This window comes from Megascapheus bottae, chromosome X (assembly GCF_031878675.1).
Source record: "Megascapheus bottae isolate mThoBot1 chromosome X, mThoBot2.hap1, whole genome shotgun sequence".
In the NCBI taxonomy this organism is placed as follows: Eukaryota; Metazoa; Chordata; class Mammalia; order Rodentia; family Geomyidae; genus Megascapheus; species Megascapheus bottae.
Genome location: NC_143547.1, coordinates 42,388,154 through 42,415,894, shown reverse-complemented (window position 1 = coordinate 42,415,894; position 27,741 = coordinate 42,388,154).

Below are 27,741 nucleotides of genomic sequence, written 5' to 3'. Positions count from 1 at the left end.
CAAAGACAAAACTGGACAAGAAAAAATATGTAACATAATTTTACTCTTGCAGGTGAGAACCAGGTTCAAAACAAAACTTTAGAAAAAACATAAGGATCCATATTTAAAACTGGTACCAATTTCAAAGACAAAACTGGACAAGAAAAAATATGTAACATGAACAAGACAAAGAAACAGAGACTTTTACACTTAACACAAAAACATGAATTCAGGTCTTTTCTGCATTACTGGATGCATTACTGGAGGGTTGGGGGTGAAGGTCCAGTGGGTCGCTGCTTGGATGACCACTGTCACTCTCCACAATCCGAACATAGCGTTCGGGCAGCCAGCGGGCATCATTTTCTTCCTGTGAGAAAACACATACATGCCCTCTACCCCAGGTTAGAACAGGATCTGGTCCGTGCCAAGCACCAGTTAGGGGATCCTTCCATTTTACTAAGGCAAAAGCACGCTGCTCTCTTTTTTCCCAGAATCGCTGAGCAGCAGATAAATTATTTGAATCCAGATTCAAAAAATTTAAAACAAATAAAGCATGATTAAGTATATTCACAGGAGTAGCGGGATACGACTCTCCTTTCTGTATTTTAGCAATTTGATGTTTTAATAATCCATTAGCTCTCTCCACGATGCCTTGACCTTGAGGATTGTAAGGAATGCCTGTAATATGAGTGATATTATAAGAATGGCAGAAGGACTGAAATGCTTGGCCTGCATAGCCAGGGCCATTATCTGTTTTTATTTGCGAGGGAATCCCCATCACAGCAAAACATCGAATGCAGTGAGAAATACAATGTTTAGTAGCTTCCCCAGCAAGGGGGGTGGCTAGGATAAAATTAGAATAAGTATCTACAGTAACATGAACATATTTTAATCGGCCAAATGATGGAACATGTGTGACATCCATCTGCCAAATGTGATTAGAAAGCAGTCCTCGTGGATTTATACCTAAATGAGGAGCTGGTGAGAAGGGCACACAGTTGGAGCAAGTTTTAACTATTTGACGTGCCGCTTCTCTAGATAATTTAAACTGTCGGCGCAAGGCTCGGCTGTTTTGATGATGGATGGCATGTGACTGCTTAGCAAGTTCAACTTGAGTTAAATAAACTCTGGTGGAAGAATCAGTAACTGCGTTACCCTCACTTAAAGGGCCAGGAAGATTAGTGTGAGCTCGAATGAAGCCAAAAAAACAGGGGTGGTTGCGAGAACAAAGCAAAGTTTGTACTTGGCGAAATTGGGTCTGGATATTGGAGTTAGTAGTTCCAATAAAGGGAACAGTTTCTATGACTTGAAGAGCACGAATTACATATTGGCTGTCTGAGTATAAGTTAAAGGGCTCATCTTGTAACAGGACGAGTGCTTGTAAAACAGCCTCTAACTCTACCTCTTGGGCGGAGGTAAAACCCGTAACCCAAGATTGAGTTTTCCCATTAATGGTCAAAGCAGCCGTTCCATTAGAGGATCCGTCTGTAAATACTAAAGCGGCAGAAGATAAAGGCGAGGCCCGTACTATGGAAGGAAATAGGAACGTATGACACGTAGCAAATTGGAGGAGTTTGTTAGATGGGTAGTGATGCAAAATTTTTCCCGTATAATTGGCCCAAGCAATGGCCCAAGAATCGCAATGGGCGAATAGCCAATCTTGTTGTTGTGAATTATATGGGACACAGATAAAATGAGGTTCCTGACCTAAATATTTACGGGAATCCACTCGGCACATATGTATCAGATTAGCTACCAATTCGTAGTAGGGGGTCAGCACTTTGCCAGGTGTTGATGGTAGATAAAGCCATAAAAGTGGGCCATCCTGCCACAATACAGCAGTTGGGGAGTGAGAAGTAGCTAAAATGTAAACTCCCCATGGTTTAGAGTAGTCACAATAGTTCACTTGTTGCTGGGAAATTGCCTTTTCTACGATTTGGATGGCCCTCTCGGCGTCGGGATTTAAATTGCGCAAGGATGTAGGGTTGGTATCTCCTTTTAAGAGATCAAAGAGGGGTTTTAACTCTCCTGTGGACAGCTTTAGATAAGGACGAAGCCAATTTATATCTCCTAAGAATTGCTGAAAATCATGAAGGGTTCTTAAGTGTGAAGTTTTTAATTGTATTTTTTGGCTTTTAAAATAGTGTGGGCCTAATATATGGCCTAAATACGTAAAAGGGGGATGTTCCTGAACCTTTTCAGCTGCTATTATAAGGCCAAAGCGGCTCAGATCTTGCTTTAGTTGTCCAAAGGCTTGTCGTACGACGATAGGGTCAGAACAAGCCAACAAGATGTCGTCCATATAATGAACAATATAAACAGAAGAGAATTTTTCACGAGTGGAAGAAATGGCTCTAGCTACAAAACTTTGACATAAAGTTGGGCTATTTGCCATGCCCTGTGGGAGCACAAGCCAATGATATCGCTTCATGGGTTCTTTAAAATTAACAGAGGGGACGCTGAAGGCAAAGCGCTTACAGTCTTGAGGCGCCAGGGGTATAGTATAGAAACAATCCTTCAAATCTATAATAATCTTATAAGTATCCTTTGGGATTGCCATGGGGGAAGGCAAGCCGGGCTGTAAGGCTCCCATCAGTTCCATAGTTGCATTTATCTTTCTCAGATCCTGTAACAGCCTCCATTTACCTGACTTTTTCTTTATAACAAAAATTGGAGAATTCCATGGAGAGTTAGAAGGGGCCACATGTCCCAAGTCTAGTTGTTCCTGTACCAGCTGCTGAACTGCAATGATCTTTTCTAGAGAAAGAGGCCACTGTTCGACCCATACTGGTTCTTCCGAGAGCCAATTTATGGGATCAGCATGAGGGGCAGGACAAACAACAGCCCCCGTTAAAGAATACCCTAATCCTTGTCTCGTAGGGTGAGACTGGGGTTGGAGTGGCTCTAGCTCCCCCTGTGCTGCTCGGCCTAGTCCCCTAAAGGGGAGGAGGCCTTGATCAAGTAACTGCTTAGTGACCGCAGCACTAGGACTAAACATATACACTCCCATTTTTTCCATGATATCACGACCCCATAAATTAATTGGCAGATGATCCAAGACAAATGGCTGAAAATGACCAGAGTGCCCTTCTTCATCTCTCCAAACAAGGATCGCACTGCTCTGCTGTGGGTCAGTTGCTTGCCCAATCCCCTGTAGGGAAGTCATAGAGGTTGTCAGGGGCCATTGGGCTGGCCAATGCTTTTTAGATATTACAGACACATCCGCTCCTGTGTCTAATATTCCTTTAAAGGGTTTTTCTTGTATAAATATAGTCATCTCAGGCCTCTCTTGTTTTATGCTTTGTACCCAATAGATATCAGAGGATCCAAATCCTCTCTGTCCGCATGGGGCAGAAGAATTAGCAGTCTCCCCATGAGATAAAGGGACAAGTATTAGTTGTGCTAATTTTTGACCGGCTGGGATTGATACTACGTGTTTCGGGGCAGAGGCCATAACTTTGATTTCTCCAGTGAAATCCTGGTCAATTTTGCCAGGTGTAATCTGTATCCCTTTAAGGGCTGAGCTACTTCGCCCTAACAGCAATCCAGCCACTCCCGGGGGAAGGGGACCGAAGACCCCCGTGGGGAGAGCTTGTGTCCCCATCTCTGGGGTCAATACTGAGCAGGTGGAGGAACAGAGGTCCAATCCTGCGCTGCCTGGGGTGGCACGGAAGAGGCTGGAGACTGATTTTGGGGGGTTGTTAGAAGATTTACTTGTGGCCGAGAAGAGGGAGGGACTGCCCCATGGTTTTGCGGGGCCAGAGGCTGGCCCCTTCTCCAGTTTCCCGAAAGCGGGCGGCCATTGCGATCTGTTCTTGACCTGCAATCTTTAGCCCAGTGCTTCCCTTTACCACAGCGTGGACATGTGCCAGGTAATTTTTCTCTCTTTAACCTGGCCTGGCGTGGGCATTGCGTCATCCAATGTCCTATTTGTCCACAAGAGAAGCAACGCCCTGGGGGTCTAGCAGCCCGGGCCTCTGGCCTCTGGCCTCTATATTTTAGAAATTCAGTAGCAGTCTTTCCTTGAGGAGCGGCGGCTAAAGTGAGGCCTTGTACATGGGAGGGTCCAATATCAGCACATAGTGAAATAAAGTCATTGATTCCTCCCTTATTCCTATGGGGTCTGATAGCCGCCTGACAGGCGGCGTTGGCATTTTCATAGGCTATGTGTCTAACTATAATATTCCTTGCGTTCTCATCTTGTACTAGGTGGTCTGCAGTCTCCATTAATCGAGACAAAAATTCTAGATAAGGTTCATTCGGTCCCTGTTTAACTTCTACTAAATTTTTTGTACGATGGGAATTACGTAACCTTTTCCAAGCCTCTCTCGCCGCAGCATTTATTTGTAAATAGGCTTCCTTTGCATAACCCAATTGATCTTCGGTGTTTTTATAGATTCCCTCTCCTAACAACTGATCAAAGGTGTAAGGCAGGTTCTTAGACCTATTTGTTTCAATTTTAGCCCGACACTGTGCAGTGAACTCTGTCTCCCATAATAAGTACTCTCCCGCACTAAGGCATGCTCTGGCAAGCCGCTTCCAGTCATTTGGGCATACAATACCAGCACACGCGGCCTCTAATATTACTTGAGTAAAAGGGGCAGTTGGCCCATATTGGGAGCAGGCACTCTTTAAATCCTGCAATAGTTTAACAGTAACAGGTTGATGGTATACTTGTTCATCCTGATCAACTAAACTAGGGAAGCATCGAGGCTCTGAAATAACTTCCCTCTCTCTAGCAGCCTGAGCCAGGTTTAATTGCGATGCACTGTGCCTGGTTGTAGTGCCTGTTAAAAGGGACTTATTGCTAGGGCCTTTAGGCTTGAAAGGTTGGAAAAGGGATTGAGGCCGTAAGGCTGCAGCCGGAGGCGGTGGGTGTGAGGGATAGGATTTAGAATCAGAAACCATAGTGGCCTGAGGGTCATATCTCCTTCCTACTTCTGGAGGGGCTCTCTGCTCTATCCCCATTTTAGATAGTAGATGTAGCATTTCTTCTAACCTCTTTTCTATTGTAGCTATCCGGTCCTCCATCGGCTCATCATAACTTTCCTCCCTCATATTAAAATTTGAATTCTGATACTCAATATCTACTGGTTGTTGTTCCCTTATCAAGATCTCACTTAGACTCTCTTGGGCTGCGGCATATGGCTCAGTCTCAGGTTTTTCAGAAGGGTCCTTTAATTCATAAAGTTCCCTTAATTCAAATTCAGCATTCTCATGTTCAGGATCTATGCCTTCACTTACTAAATTATATACATCAATAGCCTCTACTGGGGTCTTTTCGGGGCCATATACATTATAATAATCTTTAATTCTTTTTCCTATCCCCTGCCAGGCTTTTTGCAATTCCTCCTCTATAGACCTCGGGCATGCCTCCTCGAGAAACTGTAGGAAGCTCTGAAGTGCCCCTTTTTCCACCCACATTCCGTGGGCTTCAAGTAGGCCTGTTAAGATCGGTAAATATGACATATAGCTATTAACTTGACCCATAATTTTTTTTTCTCCTGACTATACACTCTCCTAATAGTCCTACGACGTGTTACTCACCACAGGGGGGGTCCTTCACCTTGTCCCAGATTTTCAGGTCCCTGTTCGGGCGCCAGTTGCCGGGGCCAGCCGGCAGCAAACCAGGGTTCGCGGATTGGGATTCCTGAAATAGGGGCAAGGACTAGGAAAAAATAGAAGAGAGACAAACAGATGGAGTTCGGGAGGACTACAGCCCAAGTCAGCAGTCCAAGAAGACTGTGAGCTCCAGACTGCCGCCTAAGACTCTCTCGTTTATTTTAAGTTCCGACCTTAAATACTCTTCTTAAAACTTGGAGTTGCCAGAGGCTACATTCATACAAAATAGTAAACAAATCACATATAGGATAAATGAGAAAGGATTAACATTGCTTAAAGTCATCATGATAAGAACTGATTGACATTGCTTAAAGTCATCATGATAAGAACTGATTGACTTTGCTTAAAGTCATCCTGATCAGAGTTACTTCCTTGTGTATACAGTTGTGTAGGTCCAAGGTCAGGTCCAAGGTCATTGACCCCACAGTCGGTCCCCAACAAAGTGGGGCTTAGCTCAAGGTTAGGGCAGTAGCCTTGAGCTGAAGAGCTCTGGGACAGTGCCCAGGCCGAGTTCAAGCCCCATGACCCACAAAAAAAAAATCTTGAGTACTACTTCAATGCCGTGGATAGCTTTGAACTGTGATCTCAGATGTCAGCTTCCTGAATATTTAGAATGTCAGACATAAACCACCAATGCCCAGCACTGGACCAAGAATCTTGAGAAATTGGTAGTGGGATTTGAGAAATCCTTAGAATTTGTAGGTCATATTGTATGTCATTGTGATATTTGCTGAAGTGGCTTTCCATAACTTTTACTGATCATGTATTTGTTCAGTTAATGACTGAATGACTATCATGTGAAGGGCACAAAATTGGTTATAGAGTAAAAAGTGACACAGGCTTCTGCCTCCAATAAGTTTCTGGATCAAGAGGAGTGAGCAATAAACCAAGCAATAGTATCTAAATGTAAGTATAATTATTGATGCTGGGCTTTCAGCATTGTCTACTCCCCTGATGTTTATCCCATTAATAAGCACTGCTAACACTTTTAAAGAGATGCCAGGGTAAAGGAGAGCAAGGGTCTGCTTGAGGTCCTACAGGGAGAGACTCAGTAGCAGAACCCCAGACTTCAGAGCTCTCACTGTGGGATACTGATCACCAAATGGGCACAGAGTTAGTTCATGGAGCTGTACTAGAGAATGACCATATGGGGCCTTGGATCATCAGACTTGTATGGCATTTGTATAGCCAACAACCCCCACCACCATCACCGCACACACACACACCTCCATCCTCCATAGCTTGTCTAATTCCAGTGGAGATCGCTTATGGGGGAACCTCACCCCACAGCCCTCTTACCCTACAGGCAGCTGTTCTTCTTGTAGCCTGCTGGGTGGGCTCTGGACCTTCCTGGGGCCTCTTTCTCTGAGACGGTCCAGCTGGCAGTCCCAGCTGGGGGTTTAAAGGAGGATAGGGCCCATCTGGAGGGGGCTTGGAGTGAGCCAAGAGGGCCAGCAGGGAGGGAAGGGTCCCTTGGGAACTGAAGCTTGGGCTGGAGAAACACTCTCAGAGTGATATAAAGATGAAAAGGAAAAACCAGGCATCTGGGCTGACACCCATCAGCGCCTTCTGAGGCCTAAGAGGTCACTTCTGATTTCTCAGTCTTCATCTATGAAGTACTTGAACAAGTTTTGAATCAGATCTAAATCCTCTTGGCTGGTTGGTCATTCAGCTTACCTTGCCCACCAATTCTTAGCATTCTTTCTTGGCAGCTGGGCTACTGGGTCCCAGTTGCTAGAAGGCATATGAGAAAAGGTAAAGAGTAAGTCCTGTCTCTGTTCTGAAGGTTTTCACTGTCATGGGGGTCAGTGGTTCAAGCCTTCTGTTCAGGCTGGTAGGCTATGAGCCAGGGAGAGCCAGAAAGAGCTTTCCCAGGGAAGCTGGAGAAAAGGAGAATGGGCACATTGGCCTCCAGGGCCTGAATTGGGCTGCTCAAATTTGAATGCTTAGGTCCCTTTCTAAACATACTTTTCTCAACTGGTTAACCAGCTTGTTTTTCCTACTTCTAGAGGCATTCATTCTCATTACCTCTCAAGAGAGGCCATTTCAGGTTAGCTCAAACTCCAAGAATTTTTTAATCAACTTTTGTATCGCTTCTACCTGCAGGTGAACCATCTAGACTATGTCTGCCTGTGGCTTGACACTAGCCCCTTGGAAGTCTGTAGCAGCAGCATACCATTAGCTCCCAGTCTTCTCCAAGCCACACAGCCTGGTTCCTTCCACTGGTCATCCTGAGATCAGAGCCCACTCTCCCTCCCAGTCAATGTCTTCCTAGCCACACACCAGTGTGACATAAACATCCTTAATAGGTGGTTCTCAGAAGCCATATTGTATTCTAGGGTTATCTGTTACCTTCTTGTTCTAGAAACATCACTTCTAGGATCTCTTTAGATCCAGCCAAAGAGTTGGTAAACTTACTTCTTCATGGCTGCTTGCCTGGCTCCACCTTCTGCTTGCTTACCTGTTTTCTCCTGGCCAGTCTATATTTGGTGACTGGGAATTTTAGGATGTAAGAGAAAACCCTTACATCTCTCTATCATTTATTTTGTAAGATTCAGTTCCTTCCTATTAGTTCAGGAAACTTTTTTAAATCAGACTTTGAAAGTCAATACAATTAAGCCTGAGGCCATGCTCCAAATTTTATCAATGAGCACCTGAGTCTACACGTGTAGCTCTAGGAATTTCTCTGTGATTACTTCCTCAAAGACCTTGTCAAGATGCCTGGAGGTTAGAAGTTGGCTACCTCCCATGCTGCCCTATGACCCTGTAACCTGAAGGGCACACCACACTGGTTGGTACCTAGGAAAGAGTGGATACGAGTCCGTGGAGATTCCTGAGTGGTGGGAAGCGCACCTGAGAACATTCACAGACATTGGTCATGGCCTCTGGCTTCTGACAGCTTCTCATCTCTCAAAAATCAGGACCAAGCTGGGCATGGTGGCTCACACCTGTAATCCTAGCTATTCAGGAGGCTGAGATCTGAGGATCATAGTTCAAAGCCAGCCCAGGCACTAAAATTTGTGAGACTCTTATCTCCAATTAACCACCAGAAAACCAGAAGTGGCACTGTGGCTCAAGGGATAAAGCGGGTAACCTTGGGCTGAAGAGCTCAGGGACAGTGCCCAGGCCCAGACTTCAAGCCCCACAACTGCCCCACCCCCCAAAAAAAGAGCCAGGACCAAGCCAAGCACCATTGGCTGTTGGCTCACACCTATAATCCTAGTTACTCAGGAGACTGAGATCTAAGAATTATGACTCAAAACCAGACTGGGCAGGAAAGTCCTTGAGACTCTTATCTCTGATTAATCACATAAAAAGCCAGAAGTAAAGCTGTGCCCCAAGTGGTAGAGTGCTAGCCTTGAGCAAAAGATACTAAACTCAGAGTTCAGGCCCCAGGACTGGCAAAACAACAACAACAAAAAAAAAAAAAAAACAAATACCAGCACCAGTTGGGCTGAGGATTGCAGCATGAAGAAAGGCAGGGCAGAATAGTCTATGGGACTCTTATGTCCAGAGAACCATCAAAAAGCCAGAAGTAGAGCTATGGCTTGAGTGGTAGAGTGCTAGCCTTGAGCAAAACAAACTGAAAGATAGCTCCCCAAGGCCCAGAGTTTAAGCCTTACGACTGGGACTGGCATACACACAACAAATAAAGCAGAATCAGAGAGGCTCTTAAGGTAATATATAATAGGACTGAACAATTACCCTCAAATACATCATATCCTGGTCCCTCCTGGAACCTGCTAACGAAACCTAATTTGGAAAGAGTGTCTTTGTAGATGTGATTTAAAAAGCATTTTGAGGGGCCGGAAGTTTGGCCTAGTGGTAGAGTGCTTGCCTGGCATGCACGAAGACCCAGGTTCGATTCCTCGGTACCACATACATAGAAAAGAAAGCCGGAAGTGGTGCTGAAGCTTAAGTGGTAGAGCTCTAGCCTTGAGAAAGTCCAAGGACAGTGCTCAGGCCTTGAGCTCAAGCCCAGGACGGCAAAAAAAAAGCATTTTGAGTAGGTTACAAGTAGTTATGCCTATAATCCTATAGGCATACACAAATCCTATAGCTACACAAAAAAGCTGAGATTTGAGGAGTGTGGTTCAAAGCCAGCATGGGTTGACAAATGGCTCTTAACTCTAATTAACCGGCAAAAAAGCTGGACTGGAGGTATAGATTAGATGATAAAACAGCTGTTACTGAAAGAGCCCAGAAAGAGTGTGAGGCCCTGAATTCAATCCCTAGTACAGGGGGGGGGGGGAGGGGTTAAATAAGGAGAGTCTCCTGGATTCTAAAAGTGGGTTCTAAATGTGATTGCCTAACAAGCAGATAACTTTGGTGTGGAGGCAGAAAGAGATCTATAGCGAAAGAGAAGATTTTGTGACTAAAACCCAAGGAATGCTGTTGGCTATCAGTTAGAAGATGTAAGGACAGATTCCCTCTAAATTATGGGCCCATAGGCTGTAGAAGGCCCATGAAATCATTTTGAGTCATGACAGGATAGACTTCTCTTACAGTTCTTGTCAGCTGCCCAATGGTTCCCTACCTTTTCTGATCATTTTGTATGTTTTGACAATGTTGTTATGAATACTTAAATGGCCCTTGGAAGACAAAAAAATCTCTACCCTTGCCTAGAACCTCCTGAAGGAATATGTTCCAGTCAATAATTTGACTGATGACCTTTGGCCTCCAGATCTGTGAAATACAGGACTTCTGCTCCTGTTTTGGGTTTTTTTTCTTCTTTTGAGGTGCTGAGGATGGAATTCAGGGCCTCAGGCTTGCTAGGCAATGGTTCTACTGCACCCCACTCATACGTTCTGATTTCTGCTTCTTAAGGCACCAAATCTATGGGGTTTTTCAGCAGCTTCAGGAGATAGGTTCAGGTAAAAAGATCAGCAGGCAGGTGAGGTGCCTCAATCCAGATCAAGGCAGATCAGAAAAGTAACTTCAGGAAAAGACAGGCCTGGAGCTTAGGCCACAAGAGTAGTGTGAGGACCAGGCTGGCTGGAAGGAAGAGACAGGACTCTGTGCAATAGAGCAATTGGCACATCAGGGCTGATAGGACCCGAGAAAAGTTAGGGGGTCTGTGTCTGTGTGTTAAAAGGTTATATCATTGCTGAGTGCCAGAGGCTCATACCTGTAATCCTAGACACCCAGGAGGCTGAGATCTGAGGATCACAGTTCAAAGCCAACCTAGGCTAAGAAGTCTATAAACACCCTTATCTCCAATTGACCACCAAAAAGCTGGCAGTGGAAATTTGGCTCAAGTGGGAGAGATCTAGCCTTGAGCATGTGAGCTAAAGGACAGTGCCCAGGCCATTGGTTCAAGCCTCAGGACCTGTATACACACAGAAGACAAAGTGCAGATCCTGGAGTAGTTTCTACTCCAATGCCCAGCTTCTCATGTCTTCATTCAATCTAGAAGAAACCAGGTTCAATTCAATTCCACACTTCTAAGGGGAATGGAAATGCCAATCCCTAAACATAGGGTAGGGTTCTGTGTCTCTGATACGGGTCTACTCTGACCCTCCCCCTATGCTCCTTCCTCCCTCCGGACCTAGGCCAGCCCAGCTCTCAGAAGGCAGCTTAGGCAGTGCGGGAAGGCTCTGGGGAGAGCCGAGCTCAGCTATTTATAACATGGCATGTGATCAACAGTTCCAAGAGATATTTCCTGATAGACCAAATTCAACAGTGATTACATAAGCAGTTAGATCTGAACTCCCCGCTATCTTCTTATACGGAGACCGCCAAGAGCAAGTGTGAGCAAGTCCTGCTTTATAGTCAGTCATTTATACTTTATGAGGACGTAATTGAAATGTTTCAGATGAGCACACCACATATTACCTCCCTTTCTCCCCAACTCACTGCTCCCTCTAGCTCCCATGTGCTGGGTAGGGGGTCTCAGACCCCCTTTTCATCCAGTTGAGCTTCCCAGGGAAGCTCCTGCCTCTCTCGGTTCCAACACAGAATTACACAAATTGGTCCCTTTTTGTGAACCTAACACTGAGATGCAAGCTCAGGATCTGACACTTACCCTCACTGGCTAGCATTTTATCACCTGAGCCATGACTCTAACTCTTTTTTGTCAGTCTCAGTATCTGGGCGCTGTTCCTTAGCTTTTGTGTTCGAGGGTAGCACTCTATCACTAGAGCCACAGCACCATTTCTGGCTCTTTTAGTGGTTAATTGGAGATAAGAGAGAATCTTACAAACTTTCCTGCCTGGGCAAGCTTCAAACCCAAGTCCTCAGATTTCAGCCTCCTGAGAGGTTAGGATTACACTGGTACCCTTTCATTTATGTACCAATCCTGGGGCTTGAACTGAGGACCTGGGTGCTGTCCCTGAGCTTTTTCACTCAAGGTTGGTGTTTGGCCACTTGAGCCACATTTCCACTTCTGATGTTTTGATGAGTAGTTGTATTACCCTCTCTGTGCTTATCAGGAGAATTAAGTAAGGACATACACATAAAGCTCTAGCTTGGCATATATTAGGTACCCCACCATTTTCAATTCTAGGTCCCCTTTACCCTCACAATGCACAGCCAGTGAGGAGTTGCCTCCTAGTTCATCCAAACCTGTCTCCCTCAATCCAGTTGTATGCCTGCCACGTCCTGCTTTTCCTCCTGGGCCAGTGGTGACATGCCCAGCTAAGAGGAGGCCAATCTTTTATGGTTCTTGCCAATGAACTGGAACATGAAACACACCTATGAGGCATCTATTCTGCATGCCCACCATGTCACTGGATCTTTTTGATTGCTTCCCTCCCCAATAGACAAGTTCATCAATCTTTTAGAAGGGCAAGGGACTTGCTCAAAATCACACAGCAAGGAAGTATCTGACTAGCACTAGAGGCCAGGTCAATGTGTCTAACACTCACATGCTTTTCACTGTAGTGTAGCTGACCCTGGCCTAGGCCAGTCCTTTGAATCCTGCTTCGACAGACAGAGGAAGTACCTGGGATTGCTATTTTCTTTTTTTTTTGCCAGTCCTGGGCTTAAGCTCAGGGCCTGAGCACTGTCCTTGGACTTTCTCAAGGCTAGAGCTCTACCACTTGAGCCTCAGCACCACTTCCAGCTTTTTTCTATATATGTGGTACCGAGGAATCGAACCTGGGTCTTCATGCATGCTAGGCAAGCACTCCACCACTAGGCCAAACTCCCAGCCCATGGGACTACTATTTTCTAAATGCAGCCTCCAGTCTTCTCCCATTCTTCTCCCTCTCTCCACAGACCAACCTCCAGGATCTCAATGAGTCCATCTGTAAATTATAGGGAAAGCCCTTGTCTCCAAGTTAGTGCAAGATCTAAGTGAGATCCTGAAACATCGGAGATCCAGAGCTTCGTGCTCAAAGTCTGGCATGTTCGCTCATCCCTTTCCAGTGATTCCAGGATCTGCTTGGGACCCAAATGCTTAGTACACTGCCTCTGGCTACCCTGATGCTCCCAGCCCTATCCTAGTGCCCCTTCAGAAGTCAGGTCTAAGCTGGGAACTGGTGGTTCACACCTGTAATCTTAGCTAATCATGAGCCTGAGAACTGAGGATCACAGTTCAGAGCCAGCCCAGCGAAACAAAGTCCTTGAGATTCTTATCTTCAACTAACCAGTGGAAATGAAGGAATGACTCAAGTGATAGAGCACCAGCCTTGAGTGAAGAAGCTCAGTAAAGGTTGGTACATAGGTCCTTAGTTCAAGCCCCAGTACTGGCACAAACAACAACAAAAACCACCTATGAATCATGTGTTTTTCTACTTAAATAAGTTTATGAACATGTAGTTTGAAACCAGTCTAGGCAGGAAAGTTGAGAAACTCTTATGCCCAAGCAATCATCAAAAGGCTAGAGGTAGAGCTATGGCTCAAGTGGTAGAACACTAGCCTTGAGTGGAAAAGCTAAGTAAGAGCATGAGACCCTGAATCCAAACTGCAGGACCAGTATGGACAAAAGACAAAGTCAGATCCTATGACTGGATGAGCTGACTTCCTTTGTTCCCCTGGTCCCATCCTCAGGGTTCCCCATTCCCAGGATGTGAGATTCCATCCTAATCACCCCAAATAAGAGACTTGTTCCTCATGCCATGTGGGCCCAGGGTCCAGGAATGCAATGCCAACTCTACCCTCTCGCCTTGGCAATCCAGTTCTCTCCCTTGGGCTTCACCCAAGGTTACTGGGCACCCTCTCTGCCCCCTCTTGGTAGTCTGTATCGTTGACCCTCTATACAGGTCCCCTCCCACTCCAGCCAGGGAGAGCAGAAGGGCACACAGAGGCCATGAAGAAACTCGTGCTGAGCCGGCCCTTAGGGACCTCACATCGGTGAGCAAGAAAGGGGCCATGGCCTCTGGGGGCGAGGGAGCCAGTGCAGGATTATGGGCTCCTCGCTTGGAAATGATTGGTCGTGACAAGCTCTCTGCAGGAACAAAGCCATGTGAAATGGACCTCATCACCAGCGATCAGATCAGATTGTTTAGTGTGAGGGCAATGTGAGGGGGTGTTCAGCTGGGCGATGACCTAGTTAGGGCCTTAAAGAGGCAGAGCAGCTGCCCCACTCTGGGGAGGAGGAGGCAATAGCCTCCCAGGGCAGCCCCCTGTGGCACTGCAGGTGGAGCATGTGCCATTCCCATACAGACCCCCAAGCCTCCCCATAGGGTATCTGAAGTCCTAGGACGAAGGCTACCCTTAAGGTACTGAGGGTAAGGGACAGAAGCTGCCAAGGCAGTAGCCAAGGGCCAAGTTCCCATACCTATTTAGGGAAGACAATGAGATCAAGCAAAAATCGAGAAATCCTGGCAGTTAGGAGGGCGGGGGGACACCATAGCATGCAAAGACTGAATTTATTTAAGATTGGATTTGACAGCCAGGAGCCAGTGGCTCATGGCTATAGTCCTAGCTACTCTAGAAGCTGAGATCTGAGCATTGGAGTTCAAAGCCATCTAGGGAAGGAAAGTCTGTGAGGCTCTTATCTCCAATTAACCATCAAAAGCCCAAACTGTGGCTCTAGTGGTAAAGTGCCACCCTTGAATGCAAAAATCAAGTGAGAGCATAAGGACTCTACCTACACACACACAGACACACACAAACACACAGACACACACAAACATATTGGGTTTACAGTGATTTTGAATACTTTGTACATATTTACCCATATCATTGTCAAAACAGCCAAGAATGAGGATGCTATAATAATGCCCAATTTATGGATGGGAAAAACTGAGTTTTACCAAACTGTCACATGGCCTCGCCCAGGAGATCTGGCTGTGGAAAATGTGCTGGAAACAGCAACATTCTCCAGCTTCTCCCCTTTTGACAGGGTTGACCAAATGTGGCAGGCCAAATAAAGACACCATTCTGAGGATGTGGCCAGTGTCACTGAAGCGTTTCTTTCCCATCAGGCCCTAGGGGCACCAAGGGGCCCAGGGGCTGCTGCAAGGAAGAGGGGCCCTGTCAGGAACTTGGAGAACAGGTGCCTGCCTTTCCCTTGGATCCTGTTTCCTGACACTTGTGTGTGGGGAGGGGGAGAGAAGGGACATGTGGCCAGCTGGGCAGAGCAGGCCCCTTCTGCCAAGTGCTGCCTTAGGGAATATGACTCCTGCTGCCTGAGGAGTACAAGGGGGATGGCAGAAAGGGGGCAGGGCTTCTGATGGGGCACATAGTGTTAACTCTTTCGCAGTAGAAATGTAGTGCCGGGACCAAAGGACAGCTGCAGCCTGAAGAACCCGGTTAGCTTCTGGGAATCCTTTCAGCAAGGCTCCAAATCTCCCCTTGAGTGCAAGAAGCATTCACGGGGGCCCCTGTCACCTTAAGGACTTGGGAAGCACCTGAGGCCACTGTCTGTGAGTTGCCAAGGGTTCCAAGTCTGACAGAAGCTGAAGGGACCCACAGAACAAAGGAGGTTAGCCCCTTCCCAACTTGGTGTAGGCTGAGGAGTAGAGACCACCAGTATCTCAAGACCTCCTATCTGCTGTGTGTGTGTGTGTGTGTGTGTGTGTGTGTGTGTGTGTGTGTTTGTCCAAGCCCTGCTGTTCTGTGTCCCCAACCCCTGCACTGAGGGGTCTGATTGAATATTTAGTGCCCCTTCCCAGTGGGCCTCCCTCCTCTCCAGCTCCCGTCTGCCCCATTTCCTGGGCTCCTGGGGTCTCATGTCAAAGGCCATGGGTGTTGGCAGGAATGACCTAGTCTGTTTCTCAGCTTCCATGGGGTCTTCTCAGTTCCCTCAGGCCCAGCTAGTTTCCATGCTCCCAACTGGATCAGAATAAGCTGCTCAGACAAAACCTAGTGGGTCTTCATTTGAAATGTGGAGTCCCTTTCTTGGATGTTTTTGGTTTTCACAAGAAGATTTTTTCCCAGCATGCAATGCAACAACACTGGGCTCCAAGGGTTCTGTTTTTCTCTTGAGGGCCCACATTAACAGAATATAGACAAAGAATGTCTTTTACCTCTTTGGGGCGATCTCTGAATGGGGTCAAAGTGCAGAGGGTCTTGGGGTGACCTGGGTGATTGCAAGACCTGTGGGTGGAAGGTACTGGGGGAAAGGGCTCAGTCCACTTCAGTGTGGGACTTCCTACCAGGAGGAACTGGTCTATAAAGGGACAACTGTCTCAGGGAAGAGAAAAAAGGGGACCCCCGGCCAAAGACAAAATGGCCAAGAGCAAATCCAAGGTATAGTTAGAGAGAGGCAAAAAAGGAGGAAATAAGAAAAATGAGAAAAAAAGGAAACAGCCTAAGGAGAAATAGGAGGGAAAATAAACACAATCAGGAAAGGAAATACAATGAGTAGAAATATGAAAAAAGAGAAACAAACAGGAAAGGAATCAGTACAAAAAGCAAGAGGAAGAAAAGGTAGATACATCAGTGGCTAATGCCTGTCTTTTCACCTACTCAGAAGAGGAATATTAGGAGGATTTGTAGTTCAAGACCAGCGCAGAGGAAAACATCAGTGACACACTATTTCTAACAATAAGCAGGCATTGTGGTGTGCTTGTAGTTCAGGTCTAAACTTGGCTAAAAAAAAAAAAAGCTTAACTGTCTCCAAATGACAGAAAAATGGACTGGAGGTATAGCTCAAGTGGGTAGGGCACTTGCCTAGAAAACATAAGGCCCTGGAATTCAAACTTCAGTACTGACAACTAAAATAAGGAGAGAGATTGGCGGGGCAGGGAGGCAGAAAGAAGAATCAGAGAACTCCAGCCAGAAGTAGGGAAAAAGGTAGAAACAGAGTATTACTCCCTGAATTCATCCACCTCAGTGAAGGTTTTGGAAGACTCTTATTCCTCAGTTAACCCTCACCCTACAAATTGCCCCTAAGATGGGAGAGTGGCCTCGGGGCTGTCTGGGTCCAAGCTTTAGAATGTGCCTGACAGCAGAGGATTCCAGGTAACCCGTGACCCAGGTCACCAGGCCTCCCCTATGCTTGTCCTACTAGGCAGAGGAACATCACAGAGAGCCACAGAAATGCGGGGGCAGGAAGGCCAGGAGGTATCTGGAGAGGTAAATTCCGCTTTCATACCTCTAAAAGAGAATGAGCCTGAGGTCCTGTGGCCCCAAGGCCGGAGCCATAAGGAGATAGCATTAGATCAGCTGAAGGAACACTGGACTATGCTCAAAGGCTCACTTTTTTTTGGGGGGGGGGTGAGTCAGTTATGGGGCTTGAAGTAAGGGCCTGACCACTGTACCTACATATTTATTAATTTATTTTGCTTAGGGCTAGCATTCTACCATTTGAGCCATAGCTCTACTTTGGGGTTGCTACTGCTTAACTGAGGATAAGAGTCTCACCAACTTTATTGCCCAGGCTGGCTTCAAACCTAGATCCTCAGATTTTGGCCTCCTTGAGTAGGTAGGATTACATCAGCACCTAGCTAGACAGAGGCTCTTTATATAAGGCTAAAGCCAGCCAGGTGCTGGTGGTTCATACTGTGAGTCCTCCTAATCACGAGGCTGAGATCTGATGATTACAGTTTGAAGCCATCCCAGGCAAAAAATGCCAGAGATTCCAGTAAACAACACCTCCCCCACCCACCCTCAAATTAAAAAGCCAGAAGTGTAGCTGTGGCTCAAGTAGTAGCTTTGAGAAAAAAAAAAAGCTCAGTGACATTACCTAGTCCCTGAGTTCAAGCCCCAGACTAGTGTATACATACATGCAAGCACGTGTGTGCATACACACACACACACACACACACACACACACACACACATCACAAAGGGAAAAGAAAATGAAAAATGAAGGCGAGAGATGGGAGGGGCTAGCGAGTGCCTGCCTGGTGGGGGTGGTGCAGGCAGGGGTACAAGTGACAGGAGTGTCACGTGACAGTGAGACCAGGCAGCTTCAGAGTCTGTGCCCAACAGAAAAGCTGATTTTTGTGACTATCCAGGTCCTTGGTGACATCTTCCCAGCCCTAAGGGAAGAGAGTCCGGCTCTGATGCTTTAAATAGCCACACTTTCTAACAAGGCTTTTAGTCACATGTCCCCAGTGGACTCTTCTGGCTGAAGAATTTGTGCCCATGTGTGTAGTCATCGCTATGGTTCTGTAAGCAGGCGTCCATGCATTTGTAGCTTCCTGTGTTTCTGGGGCATCATCTCTATGGATCTCTGCATGTCTGGACCTCTACATCGAACTAACTCACTGTCTATGGCCTCTGTGCAGCTGGGGATTTATTTCCTTATCTAGGCATCTTGCTGGGCACTTATGATCAGGGCTGATAGAAATGGGGGTTGGGGATCTCCTACTTCTGGAGCTGCCTCTCTCCATGGCTGGAGCCTGTGTTTGTGTCAGTGGTGAGGGATCTGCATTTCCAACCACCCTACTCCATAGAGCAGTGCTCATCCCGGGTTTTGAGCCAAGGGGTTATGAAAAGGATCCTGGTCCAAGTCTAGAAGGCCATCCTTACAAATCAGAAACAGCTGCATTGTGGAAAGGAGGAAAGCTGGAAAAGCCAGTGAGAGGGAGGGGAACGAGAGGACAGGGGAAGGGGAGAGAGACAGGAGAGGATGGGAGAGGAGGAAGGGATGGGAGAATAAGTAATCTTCTGTTTTGGTCCATACCAGGCCTTGAACTCTGTGTCTTGAGCTCAGCTGGCACGTTATCACTTGATCCATGCCTCTAGCCTGTCTCTTGCTGATTATGTTGAAAACAGAGTCTCTCTGAATTTTCTGGCAGGCTGGCTTTGTATGGAGATCCAAAGATCTCACTCTCCTGAGTAGCTAGGATTCCAAATGTGAGCCACTGGTACCATGGTATAACTGAACTTAATTATAGGAGGCAGAGAGTTAAGTAGTAAAACATTGCCATTCATCTGCTATGGCATGCAGGACTAGGTCCTACCCACTGTGAGTTTCCTTGTTCCCAACTGTACCATGAGCATGTTTAAGATCTTCTTCCAGCTAGGTGCCAGTGGCTCACACTTGTAATCCTAGCTACTCAGGAGGCTGAGATCTGAGGATCTTAGTTGGAAATCAGCCAGCCTGGACAGGAATGTGAGACGCTAATATCCATTTAACCACCAAAAGACAAAGCCAGAAGTAGAGTTCTGGTTCAGGAAGTAGAGCACCAACCAGGCTTGAGCTCAAAAGCTCGGGAATAGTGCCCAGGCTAGACTTCTGAGTTTAAGCCCCAGGATTGGAACAATTCAGACACACATACACACACACACACACACACACACACACACACACACACACACACACACAGAGACAGACAGACAGACCGACAGAGACAGAGACAGAGAGACAGAGGGTGGAGGGAGGGGCAGGGAGAAAGAAAAGGAAGAGTTCTAGATTTTATTCTTTTTTTTTTGCAAGTTGTGGGGCTTGAACTTAGGGCCTGAGCACCATCCTTGGACCTTTTCTCAAGGCCAGAGCTCTAGCACTTGAGCCACAGTACCACTTCCAGCTTTTTTTTTCTATGTATGTGGTGCGGAGGAATCTAACCCGGGTCTTGGTGCATGCTAGGCAAGCACTCTACCACTAGGCCAAACTCCCGGCCCCTAGATTTTTTTCTTTTAGCGCTTAAACCAAACTTCAAGTCACAGACTCATTGCTGGAGCACTTTTGAGGGCACCAACCCAGTATTGTTCGGGGGATTCATGTGTAGCAACACAGAATGTAGTGGTTCAGAGCACACTCTGGGGCCAGCCTATGGGCATTCACGTACACTGGGCAGGTGAGTTAAGTGTTGGCCCCTTAGACACTTCCCATACAAAGTAGACACTCTTGTGATTTTTGTGCACACATGGTATTGAACAAGTTTGCTGTTACGATGCTTGCACTATTTTACTATCCCTAATATAGATCCCAAAAGATAGATAGAATGTTGATGTTATTAAAGGGTGAAATAAAAATTAAATCCTATAACACTTCCTTCTCATTCCCAAGATATGTTTTATAATTTCAATTTGGGGGTTTTGTTTGTTTGATGAGTCCTTTTTTTTTTCTCTTTGCTAGTCCTAGGGCTTGAACTCTGGCCCTGGGTGCTGTACCCGAGCCTTTTTGTGCTCAAGGGTAGTGCTCTTCCACTCTACCACTTGAGCCACACTGCCACTTCCACCTTTTTCTGAGTAGTTTATAGACAAGGATCTCAGGTACTTTCCTGTCTGGGGCTGGCTTCAAACTGCAATCCTCATATCTCACCACTTGAGTAGCTAGGATAACAGGCATGAGCCACTGTGCTCTACCTTTACTTTTTAAGATAAGGAGGTCTCACTGTATAGCCCAGGTTAGCCTTACACTGAAAATACTCCTGCTTTTGTGTCCAGAGTCCTGAGATTATAGGTCTGTGCAACCATACTGGACCCAGATGAGTTTCTTAATGTGCTTTTAGTTGCAGTTGATGTGCTACAATTTGGATAGGACTCTTTCTCTAAACTTTTTTTTTGCCAGTCCTGGGAGCCATATTTGAGCACCACTTTCAGCTTTTTCTGTGTATGTGGTACCAAGGAATCGAACTCAGGGCTTTGTACATGCGAGGCAAGCACTCTACCACTAGGCCACAGTCTCAGTCCTGAACTTTTCTTTTCTTTTTTCAGATTATTTTTCAAACAGAGTCTCATTAGTGACCTACTCAGACCTGGTATTTATAATCTTCATATCTCACCCTACTGACTGCTGGGATTACAGGCATGTGTCACCACACTCAGCTTTTTCTCTGGACTTCTGACTCTCTAAAGACTTGAGTTTGAGACTGGGCCCTTTGAGCTGACCAAGATGCTTTGGCCACACAACCACTTGCTGTGGCTGAAAGCCCAGATGGAACCCCATTCCCCAGAATCCTGGAGCCAGCAGAATATCAGGGATCTGTCCACACAGCCCATAGGCTCTTCTGCCCAGATGCCTACAGTGTCTCCTTTTCCCAGTACACAGAGCCTCACAGGACCAACCTCTGAACCATGGAGCTAGCAAGCAGAGCTAGAAGCTCACAGGTGGCACTGCCACTATTGATCAAAGGAATAATCAATAAGTCTTCAATAATCATGTGGCAATCCCTTGTCTTACCTCTATTGGGCACTTCTTTTTTGAAGCTGCCCTGACCACATTTCCAGCTTACAGGCAAGTGCCCCAGCACCAGGCTTGTTATAGAGTATTTTGGAGCCTTCTTAGGCACTTACTTGTGTTGCCACTGGGTTGGATTTTGCAATGGTGAGGATAGAATCCAGGACCTCTCACCTGCTAGGAAAGCTTCAAGTCCCCCTGCATTGACACCAAGTTTCCCCAAGGATCCTGTGAGCCTTTCCAATCGGATTTAAGGTCTTCATTGCTAATGGGGAGGCAATCACTACACCTTAATTCTGGGCTTGATGTGATTCTCAGCCACCAGTCAGTTTCCCAAGCTGTAGGTTTCCGGGTTAGCAGGTCTGCCCAGGGTTCCTATGGCGCCCATCTCACCCTTTCCCAGAAGAGCCCCTTGCTTGGAGCATCTCCTTGGAATCCCATCCCATGGGCATCCCAGGCAGGTAACTCCTCCTCCTTCTGGCTTCCAGACAGAATTCCAAGCCCTTCCAAGTGTGGGATCCTGGTGCTGAGGGCTGGGGAAAGGTCTTACCCTTCCCCCACTAGCTCCCACGTGGTGAACTGGGCTCCCAGGCTTCGGCTACCCCATTCACAGAGCCCTCCTCCATTGTCCTCGCTTGTCACTCAAGTCTTGTATTAGCATTTCTAAAGCCCACATCTCCTTGTCTCTGCTTTGGCTCAGTCAGAAAGGAGTTCACTTTGAAACCTGAGGTTCAAGAGAACTGCACTTAGGCCCTAGAACAGCTTAGTTTTATACCCTGAATAGTCCGGCTTCAATCTGCTCACTGTGGAAATGGAAAAGACTGCTGTCTCTCATCTCTAGGCCCAAGATATATGGAGCTTCTTAGCTCCAGGACTGGTGGAGAAATGAGGTGGTCCTTAGGGCCCCCATACAATTGCCTATTCCTTTCTCTGGGTTACCAGAGCTCTGCCAGTCTGAACCCTCCATTCCCCACCCCTGTGCCAGGGGAGACATGAGGTTTTTCCAAAACTGGTTTTCCCTGCCCTAACCTAAGCGGCCTTTGTTAGGGCCCTGGCAGGATGGGGCATGAATGGGGGTGACTTCTTTGCCCTGGCATCTGAAACCTCCCTATACAACTTGAGTGGAGAGACAGCGCCACCCAGTGGCTGCTTGAGGCTTTGTATCAATCTTCCCCGGGTGGGTCCTCACAGTTCTGGCTCCTGGGACCATCTCAGAGCCTTCACAACAGAAGAACCCTTTTCACTTGTGGACCTCCCATTACATTCATTTAGCTAATGCTGTCCAAAAGCTAAAGATTCCACTCAACTCCATTTCCTCCTCCATTCCCCCACCCACCCAGTATTCACTCCTCGGGGTTGGCAAGGCTCTAGCTCCTCATTTCTGTTGTACTGCCATTGCCCAGGCCTTTCCCCTCTCCAGAATTCTTCATAGAGGGATGGCTGATTATGGACAGAATATGGGAAATGACAGAATAGTCTTCAGTCACTCTCTGCTACTCCTGGTGGGCTGGGGACATGGAATCTAGCTTTTATGGGCTAGAGGGAGGATACAATTTGGGGTTTTCAAACAGTTGTCCATAAAGAGTATTTGGACCCTGAGAGTGTCCTCTGGCCTCATCCACATGCCCCAGATTCCATGTTTGGCCTTCAGTCACTTCCTGGAGTCTCCTAAGCTGCTGACTAGACCTGCCCCCCCAATACAAGAGAAATGAGGTAGCCCCTCCTATGCCTGCTTTCTTTGGTTCATAGCCTGTTCCTGTGCCTTTCCTGCTTCCTACCCTCTCTGCTTGTTTAGCAGCTACATTTCTCTTCAGGCATGGTAGGCAGAAGCAATGTGAGGAAAGAGTGCCCCTAGCTCCAATTAAAGTCCCCCTCCCCATTCCCCTGGGGGTTTCTCTGCTCTGGCTGAAACAGGCAATGCAGGGATAGGGAAGCGGTCCCAGGAATCTGAACTGCTCTATCTATACCATCCTAAGCTTCCTTCTGGGTCCTTCCTTTGTGGAGGAGGAGCCAATGGAAGCTCCAAGCATCCTATGGCTCAGTGAGAGAGAGATAGCCTAGAGTCGCTTTTGTTTGGAGTCTGCTTAAGGCCTGATGGAGAGGACTGAAGAGAGAAGAGGTTTAGTGAGGGAGTAAGGAATGCTGGGATCAACTCTGCAGGGCTCAACCTGAACAAGTGTAGCAAACAATCCCAAAGGGAACAAGAATCTGCAGCCCCACGGTAGGGTCATGAGCTCTTCCCTTTTTTGCTCTGCTCTGTGCATTTCAAGCAGGGCTCTGGAACCACTAGGTCTGATCGTGGGGTGCTGCTCTGCTCCAAGGCAGCTTTTCATCCCAAATGGCTGTACTCATTCTGGTATTATTTATTAGATTTCTAGATAAGAATTTGGCGTAGAGAAAGTATCCTGACAATAAGATATTGAAGTTTACCCAACACTGGTGCCTCATGACTGTTTTCATGGTTACTCAGGAGCCTGAGGTCCAAAGATCAAGGTTCAAAGTCTGCCCAGGCAGGAAAACCTTTGAGACTCGTATCTCCAATTAACTACCAGAAAAAGTCAGAAGTGAAGCTGTGGCTCAAGTGGTAGAGTACGGGTCTTGAGTGAAAAAGCCCAGGGACAGCATCCAAGTCCTGAAGTCAACCCTCAGATCCAGTGTAATACAGACATTGAAGTTTAGAGCTGAGGGTATGGTGGATCAATAGCAGGAGAAGCTGTGGCCAAGGTGGGGGCAGGAGGATCACAAGTTCAAGTCCAACTCCACCAAATTTAACCAACAACATTGTTTCAAAAATAAAATAAGACCAAAAGGGCTAAGTGTGGAAGAGCACTTGCCTAACAAGCCCAAGGCACTGAGTTCAATCCTTCAATATAGAAAGAAGGCAAAGAAGTTTGAAAGATACTGGGCGGGAAATGTGGCTTAATGGTGAAATGCTTGTCTAGAGTGCATGAAGCCCTAGGTGTGACTTCTTAGTACCACATAAACAGATAGAGCTGGAAGTGGTGCTGTGGCTCAAGTGATAGAGTACTAGCCTAGAGCAAAAGAATCTCAGGGACAGTACCCAAGCTCTGAATTTAAGCCCCAGGAATGGCAAAAATAAAAATTTACAAAAGATACTATTGTACCTCATCCCTACATTTGTAAGAACAAGGAAACTGAGGTCTGGAAGAGCAAAATAACATAGTCCTAGCACCGAGAATAGGGCCCTGCACACATTAAAATCTTTACTACTTGCAAAAAGAAACATAAAATAATGAGAAATTTTCAAATGGCATTATGACTTGCTTGGCTTTTTCACTCAAAGTTGGTCCTCTACCACTTGAGCCACAGCTCCATTTCCAGCTTTTTGGTGGTTAATTCAAAATAAGAGACTCACAGGCTTTCCTGCCCTGACTGGCTCTGTGTACTGATCCACAGATATCAGCCTCCTTAGTAAGCTATGATTACAGATATGAGCCACCAGGGCCCAGTATATACATTCTTACTCTTTTTTGGGGGGTGGGGGACTAGTCCTGGGGCTTGAACTCAGGGCCTGGGCGCTATCCCTGAGCCTCTCTGTGCTCAAGATTAATGCTCTACCACTTGAGGCACAGCACCACTTCCAGTGTTTTGGGGTTTTTTTTTTTTTCTGAGTAGCTTATTGGAGGTAACACTCTCACAGACTTTCCTGCCCAGGTTGACTTTGAACTGTGATCCTCAGGTCTCAGCGTCCTGAGTAGCTAGGATTACAGGTGTGTACCTGGCTATATTCTAATTCTTAAATATTTTGTGGTTAATTTCCATCATGGGGTCAACATTAGCTTGATTAATGTTTGACATAAACAATTTAAAAGAAAAGATTTTTTGTCACTTTGAGGTTGAAATGTATAAGATGCAAAGTATAGTGTTCTTTCAAGATGGTTTTTCGTTATCCTAGAGTATTCATTATCCTCAAAGTCCTGGCAGGTCCTCTGCTATCTTAGGTCTTATTGTAGGCTTCTGTGGTTCATGAAACAACATTCAGATATGTACTGGCGTGCATCATTGTTCATCCTCTTATAGATTACCTACAGTACAGATTTGAACCTGGACTACTTTTTTTCACTAGCCATTGATAGGCTATGAAAAAAAAAAGGCTGAGTAGGAGTTTAAGTAGGATAGAAGGATCAAGAAAACCCATTTTAAGTCAGGTGTGATTACATAAGTATGTAACCTCAGCTACTCCAGAGGTGGAGGTAGGGATTCAGTCCAACACTGGCCTGGGGAAAATTATTTTAAGATTTATATGAAAAGAAAAGTACAAGTCAGATGCTGGTGGCTCACCACTTGCAGTCTTTGCTACTCAGAATCCTGACATCTGAGGACCAAGATGTGAAGTGAGCCAAGGCAAACAAATTTGAGAGACTCTGATCTCCAATTAACCAGCAACAAGCTGAAACAAGGATATATCTCAAATGGTAGAGCACCAGCCTTGACTGGAAAAAGCCAAGGAAGAATTCAAGCTCCACACAGGGAGCAAAATGCAAAATGACAAACAGAAGGATTAGGGCATGGCTCAAATGCTAGACTGACTACAAGGCCCTGAGTTCAATCTTAGTATCACCAAAAGGAAAAAGAAAGAAAAGATACCATCTACTAAAAATGGGATCGTGCATTCCAAAGGCAAATAGAAATAACTAGTAGGTCTGATCCTGGTTTGAATTATCCACGCTGCTGCTTTCCCCTCCCGCCCATCCTACCTCCATATGCCCCTAGTATGGAAAACAGAAAACTTTTTGCTACTGATTCTCACTGACTGTGACTTCAACCACCCCCCTTTCCTTTCTGAGCCTCAGATTTTTCATCCATACAAAAGGCATTGAAGGGAATTGGAGGCATAGCTCTGTGGGTTAGAGCACCAGCCAGTGAGCAAAAGCACTGGTTACCAAGGTCAAGTCCTGGTCATGCACAAAAAGATAAAGAAAAAAGGAATGAAGGAGGACTGGAGGTGTGGCTCAAGTGTTAGAGCATGTGCCTAGCATGTGTAAGGTCCTGAGTTCAAAACCCAACGCCTCTATAAACAAAACAAAAAGAGAAAGTGAAGACTATACTGTGGATTAAGTCATCTACCAGACACTGCTCAGGATTATAGAAAATATTTCTTAATCATATATCCTATACAATGCACTACTAAGAATGTATAAGGGGATGGGGGTTTTGCCTAGTGGGAGAGAGCTTGCCTAGCATGCACTAAGACCTGAGTTCAATTCCTTGGTATTATGTACATAGAAAAAGCTGGAAGCTGTGCAGTGGCTCAAGTCGTAGAGCTCTAACCTTGAGAAAGCCCAAAGAAAGTGCTCAGGCACTGAGTTCAAGCCACAGGGCTGGCAAAAAAAAGAATGTATAAATTATTCTTGCTGGGTGCCGTTGGTTCACACCTGTAATTCTAGCTATGCAGGAGGCTGAGTTCTGAGGATCATGGTTCAAAGACAGCCTGAACAGAAAAGTCTATGTGACTTTTACCTACAATTAGCCACCAAAAGCTGGAAGCAGAAATGTGTCTCAAATGGTAGAGTACCAGCCTTGAGAAAAAAGTTGAACAAGAGCATAAGGCCATGAGTTCAAGCCTCAGTACAGACACCAACTAAAAATAAAGCATTCTTACAACTCATGAATAAAGGAACAGATAGCACAACTTTAAAAAATAAGATAAATTTGGTGAAATATTTAACCAAAGAAGAGTTACAAATTTCCATGAACACATGAAAAATGTTCTATCATATAGTCATTAGGGAAATGCAAATCCAAACCAGTTCACACAAACTGCTAGAACATCTAGAATGAAAAAGAATTCAGGGTGCTGTAGATATAGAGCAGTGATTAGAGTTTGCTGGGGGACCGCGAGTTTGGCCTAGTGGTAGAGTGCTTGCCTAGCATGCACAAAGACCCGGGTTCGATTCCTTGGTATCACATACATAGAAAAAAGCCGGAAGTGGTACTGTGGCTCAAGTGGTAGAGCTCTAGCCTTGAGAAAGTCTGAGGAGAGTGCTCAGGCCCTGAGCTCAAGCCCAGGACTGGCAAAAAAAAAAATAAAGAGTTTGCTGGGCATGTTTAAGGCCAGTACCCAAACCAAAATCTCTCAGAAAACAACATGTGTTGCAGCAGATGCAAAGAAATCGAAACCTTTGTGCATTGCTGGTTATAACAGTTTGGCAAAGTCTCTGTAGAAAAGAGTTAGGCAGTTCCTCAAAATGTTAAACACTGAATTACCATATGATTCAGCAATTCCGCTCCTCTGAGTGTACTTAAAAGAGAGCACACATTTCATATAAAAACTCACAATACCAATCCACACTGCAACATGACCTTGGCAAATCTGATACTACAAAAAGGCATCTAGTTTATGATTCCAGTTACATGAAGTGTACGGAATAGGGAAATGCTCAGAGACAGAAGATCTCTCAATGGTTAACAGGACTTAGGGGCAGAGCGACTGGCGTTTCTTTTTCTTTTCTTTCTTTTTTTTTGTGCCAGTCCTGGGGCTTGAACTCAGGGACTGGGCACTGTTCCTGAGCCTGTCTATGCTCAAGGCTAGCAGTGTACCACTTGAGTCACTTCTGGTATTTTCTGTGTGTGTGGTACTGAGGAATTGAAGCCAGGGCTTCATGCATGCTACGAGAGCATTCTACAACTAGACTATTCTACTGGCCACTCTTTCT